Below are 6,219 nucleotides of genomic sequence, written 5' to 3'. Positions count from 1 at the left end.
TTCAATTTGTCCATCGTTTTCTCATCGTGAAAATATATTGAGCTATTCGTCTGTTTTAACATAAGAAATTTAAAGTTCTTATTGTTTCGTAAACAGTATCTTATATGTACATAATATGTACTACATATACATATGTTTGATTTACTTGCAATGAAATCTGAGAGTTTTAGAAATGTTGTACGATTTTGTTATATTTTAAAATTATGTACTGAAGTAATAATTATGCTATGCACAGAGTTTCGGTTTGGAAAGTTTCAGTAAGACTTATTAATATTTTATGATGAATGCGCTATATTATCTATTTACGAACATTGTTACTTGAAACTGAAACTGTAGACGCCTAAGAGTTAATAAAATACATTATATAAATATTGAGTCGTATCATTCGTGAAATTATCAGTAAACAGAATACTACCAAATACGGTCCTTTTAAATTTTAGTCCTCAAGCTTTTTTAAAAATTATTGGATGTATCCCCTCAGGATGTAATTATATGATTTCAAATCTTCGGATAACTTTTGCCAGCTCGACGAATAAACGGCGACGACGCTCGACGAGGGCCGACGAGCGATGAACGTCGAAGACTAAGCTACTGCCATATGGCATACAATGTAAACGGATGGAGGATCAAGCGTTATTAGCAATTTATGCTTTTATGTTTTTAATCAGAACACTATTGTTAATACGAATGAGTTTTAGAGCTTATCCCGATCAAAATGAGTCAAAACACGACATCATTTGGACCGTCTTTAATGAAATTGTAATTTTTATCGTAACATTACGTATCAATGAAACTTGTTCGATTACACTCGAATTTGACCACATTTTCATCAGAAAAATTCCCTCCATTAGCTCGTCACAATTGTATGAGGATATATTGATAAATATTAAAGTTTAAACTTTCATTCGTGCGCGATTCTCCATCCGCTTACATTGTATGTCGTTTATCGTCGCTGGGTCTTTGAATCTCGGCGCTCGGTAAAAGTAATTCGAAGATTTATTAGAAGCCTTCGAATAGAAAATACAGATAAAAGATGAAAAAATTATTCGAAGTTCGAATAAATCCACTTCGAATAAAAAAAATTATCTTTATTTCGTCGGATAAATTTTCGTCGAATAAAATTATTTATTCGATACTCGTCGAATAAAGATACTTTTTTTATTCGAACCTTCGAATAAGGAAATAAAAATTGTTTTATCTTTTATTCGTTATTCGAAATTTTTATTTAGATAAATATTTTGCCCAACTCTGGTCGGAGAATGTAACATTTGATAATCGATATGGGTCCGTGATGATTCACCTTCTCAACGACGAGAATTTCCTTAGTGGTCTTCTGCACCGACGAAATACCGTCGTTGACCTTCTGTTTCTTACTCCAGCCAAAATCTATCCTAGAGGGCGGTAGAAAACACCGCATTTTTCGAGCGACACATTCTCCCGTAAGGCTGGCAGTCTTTATATATTATATCTCGTCGGTGACGAAACCCCAAATGGTGATTGGGCTACTCCTATACCTCGTCTGTGCTAAAGTCTTGGAACTTCTCTGTCGGTAACCTCGGTTAAAAGTTCCAATGGTTTGCCACTACGTGGAATAGCGCTGTACGGACGTTTGAAAGAAGCAAATGATTCTTACCGAAATAGGCATTATATCTTACGGGAAAACGAAATCACATTTACGCTTGAACATAGAAATTATATTTACATATATCCCAGTGAAATTTTATAATTTTTGAGAACTCAAAATAAAGCTACAGAATCGCACTTTATAATAGGTATATTCTGATTCGAAAATAATTACGGCAGCATACAAGAAATCTACATACAATTGAAAGGTAATCAAGAAGGAATTAAAATGCGATTGATTTAGTTTGGTCTACTGACATGAGGGACGCTCATAGGCGTTCACTTCACACTGTTTGAACCGATTTGAAGGCGTCCATTAAGGGGGCCGGCAGGTCGACTCTGTGTAACCACACACATACATGAAATCCATATACGTATATGAACTTGCAAGGGTCAAAATGTTGACAAATTGACGCTTCAATATCGCAATGAGCAGTTTAAAAGTGGTCACTTGTGTTTCCTAAAAGTCCAATCTACGTCTGTCCAGAGCCCAAACTGCGAATTTATACCTCATCGTCGAGTAATTTGCAATATTCGGCAGCATACTGCCAGTCGCGAGGCGTTCGAAGCAAGCGTGACGTTACGAGATGCGTAGCGAAACGTGCAGGGGTCAAAATCTTGACAAATTGACGCTTCAATTTTGCAATGAGTAGTTTAAAACTGGTCACTTGTGTTTCCTAAAAGTCCAATCTACGTCTGTCCAGAGCCCAAATTGCGAATTTATACCTCATCGTCGAGTAATTTGCAATATTCGGCAGCATACATATCGTACATATGTAAACCTGTAATATCGACCTGCATTATCGACCGTATTCTATCGCAAGGTACAGTGTTTGCCGCGGGGAGACCGGGGCGCTAGTAAGCGGAACCGCGAAATGGTGCGTTTTTTTCTAGACATTTTACGCCTTAAATAAGTAAGTAATCAATTAAAAATGCATACCACCGTGTTCGTACATGTCTTTGCTATGTCTGTCCAGAGCGTTTTTTTCGATACGAACACTAAATCTCTCGAAATTAAGAGAATCTCTCTGCGGCAGCCATCTTGTGACGTCATCCTTGCTTCAGAAAGCGAGATTTCTGCCGAATATTACAAATTACTCGACGATGAGGTAGAAATTCGCAATTTGGGCTCTGGACAGACCTAGATTGGACTTTTAGGAAACCCAAGTGACCACTTTTAAACTGCTCATTGCGATATTGAAGCGTCAATTTGTCAACATTTTGACCCTTGCAAGTTCATATACGTATATGGATTTCATGTATGTGTGTGGTTACACAGAGTCGACCTGCCGGCCCCCTTAAATCGGTAGTGATTGCTACAGATTTTTTTTGTTTAGTGTAGTACAATTTGGTGTTTTCAATATAGCTTTTACAAATTACATGCTGACATCACCGTTCACAGCATAGGCCACTGTTGATCTGTCGTACACAGCGTATGGTATGTACCAAATTCTACTGTAACGAAAGAGTTATAAAATATACGATTTTATATTTTATCTGAGAGTATCTGAATATATTCTAACTATGCAGCTATTAACATGGCATCATCCTCGATTGATTAAACAGTTTGGAAGGTAATATTTGATTAGTGAAGGATAATACCGATTGCCTAGGTTTCACCACAAGGAGGTTGCTGCACAAGAGACCCGAATGGAAGTCAGGAGGAACTCTGTATTCCTTCTGGCTCTCTTTTTTACGTTAACGATTCTTAGTAATTAAGTTACGCAAGTTATTGAATGGAAAAAAATCTTTCCACTTATTGGATACATAGAATATTTGATCTACTCATATATCTCGTCTGTGACAAAAGACCATAAGATGTTCGATCCATTCATATACCTCCTTCGCGATTAGATCTATTCTTATACTATGTATCGTCTGTAGTAATGATAACTGATCCCCTTATCGCGTACCGATAGGATCGCTTTCTGAATGATCATCTAACAACTTCATTTCGAACTTTGCACTTTCGTCTGCAGGTGGTTTTAGGAAGGTCAAAGCCCGCCATTACGTGATTCGAAGGGGGTTATTAAGGCGCAATTCTTTAAATATTGATTTGAAAGTGGGTTGCAGTCGGTGGGCGGAAGCTCAAGGAGGTTGGATAGAAAGAAAAAGGAGGTAGAGGTTAGGCGAACGAACGAGATGAGATGAGATGGTAGACGGGAAGGGAAGATCGTCTATTATATACGAAGGGCGCGGTCGCTCTCTATGGATTTTTTCTGCTATTAGAAATACGGAGCACGTCGTGTATAAATTTTTAATTATGAAGTCATTAAAAGTTCCATAAACAGACACATGCTCTAGCGTCATTCAGCTTATAATATATTAAATATTTTCACGTATATATGTGCGATTTATACGTAATCACACCTGTCCGAATATTCAAATTTCTATACTATTATTAAAAAACTGAATATTAATATTTTAATTTCTTCTTCGATATAATAAGAACTACTATAAGCAGTGAAGCGAGATTCTATAAAATAAAAACCATTTTAATAATCATAGAATTGAAATTAATATTTTCAGTTTCAGTTAAGATAAAGTGTTTGTAACACTTAACGGTCTTCCTAATTGCTTTAAAAGTAATTTATTTACTCATTACGATTCGTATAAGTAGAAGTTCTATGAAATAAAATATGTATTGCACATCGAAGCATTCTTTATCTACTACAATTACAATGCATTACCTGTCGGTATTTTATTTTATGTTTGCCATATTTAACATATTTGTTGAAACTATAAAAATGTATTCATTGAAGATGACAGAATAAATCACCTTATTCGAGTATGTATTATATTAAGTGCACAAATCTTAAGCGTTGTTATTATTAACTTTTATGTGAACTATTGGGGCCCCATTCAAGTTTACGCTAATAATTATGTAAGAATTCTAATACCATTATATTAAATTTATCTCCACTTAACGGTTAATATACTATTTTCTGAACGGTTTATTTGGGAACATAAAGCTACACATTCAAATGTATAACATTAAATTAGTAGTTGTTTCTAATATTTAAGTAATTCATTTTCAAAATGGCTGATTACTTAGGAGCCGAAATAAGGCACATTTGCTGTACTGATTAATTGCTGGGGACACGAATGAGTTTTTACCCATAACAGTAAAAATTGTGGAAAATCTGAATAAATTCAATGTTGCCATTTTGCCGAAGCAACGTTCATCGTTTATTTTCAGTGTTCGTTTAGAGCTGAACTTCCAGCAAAGCATTCAGGTCGCCGAGATTTCCAACGCTGACGAATGCGGCCATGTTTCCGAAGGCGTCCGAGAATGTCGCTCGGCTTTTGTTTAGTGTTTAGCGACCACCGCCGTCATCAGTGCCACCCCTTGCACAGTTTCGTTCCTCCGTGGAGCAGTATGCCCCCAACTTTCGCATTACCGGCACCACCGTGCCTCCTTTTTTTCAGACTCAAAAGCTTGGGGACGAGAGAGAAGGAAAGTCAGGCACCCCTATGGATTTTTTTCCGTGCCGCGGGTTCCCCCTGACGGTGTTTTCCCCTCCACCTCTTGTCGGGATCGGTCCACGATGTTTTAAGGGCTCGAGCAACCCCTCCCGGTGGCTCTAAAAAAAAATTCAACCCCCAATTTGTAGGGTTGGCGGCCTGTTTAATTGCGATATCCAGTACCTTCTCGCGATTCATCTTTTTTTTCACAGCGGTTTCTCTCTCTCTCTCTCTCTCTCTCTCTCGTTATCGTTCGCTCTCTGCGGTGTTTTATTTCTGTCTCTCGTGATTTTCGAGGCGTCAAGGTGGCTCATAAGGGCTCGTTGCTCGTTAATCTTCCGAGAGTCCCTTTTTTCGCCCGTCTCGCCACGGAAGCTGCTCGGGAATAATAATGAGACTAATCCGTCCGACACACCCAACGTTTTAATTTCTTGCATGAGCCGTTTTTCGGGCTGAACACTTCAAAATCTTACCGGGTCGGATTGCGTTCATTCAGGTGGGACTGTGTAACAACGTGTCTGCGTTAATGATGCCATAAAAAGACAATATTTCTGTTTGATAATTCCTTTTGCTTCATATATAGCTGGGACTCGTTGCTAAAGATACAACGTAACATACATACATAATATATTAACAAAATTAGAATATAATATGTCAATAAAATGGCAGGAGCTAATTCCTTTTATCAGCGAGTTCTTTTAAAAGGTGTTATTAAAGATAGAAATGGGTAGGTACAATGCGAAAAATTTCGGAATAATTTTTCATTATTCATGGTTTATTAAAATTATTAGAGAACTATTACGAGAAGAAACGGATTCCTATGCAAGTGCCCACAGCCTACATACAATTGGCAATTTTCGTGTAATTATATTATTTTATATTGCATTTGAAAAAATTTGTATATATTATTTTATATATATTTTATACTATATTTACATATTATATATTATATTGTACTGTAGTTTTGTTGTCTGTTGTATATTTCTCCAATGTATAGGGCGTAGAAATTAAAATTGCACTGGTGTGCGAATATCTTTCTGACCAACTGTAAACGAAACACCGCGTACAACAAATGATAAAATATGGACCAGCCCCCTTATTGCTACGAATCGTTCAATTATAAAATACTTT

At 36.7% G+C, this 6,219-nt stretch overlaps 1 protein-coding gene across 1 annotated transcript in view; it reads right to left on the bottom strand.

The window, feature by feature from the left end:
- Positions 1-6,219, bottom strand: part of LOC143356310 (pancreatic lipase-related protein 3-like) — a 149,475-nt gene that overhangs the window by 80,073 nt on the left and 63,183 nt on the right. The window lies entirely within an intron of this gene.

The sequence above is a fragment of the Halictus rubicundus genome, chromosome 8 (assembly GCF_050948215.1).
Source record: "Halictus rubicundus isolate RS-2024b chromosome 8, iyHalRubi1_principal, whole genome shotgun sequence".
Lineage (NCBI taxonomy): Eukaryota > Metazoa > Arthropoda > Insecta > Hymenoptera > Halictidae > Halictus > Halictus rubicundus.
The sequence above is the reverse complement of the archived record's forward strand: the minus strand, read 5'-3'. Positions and strand labels throughout refer to the sequence as shown.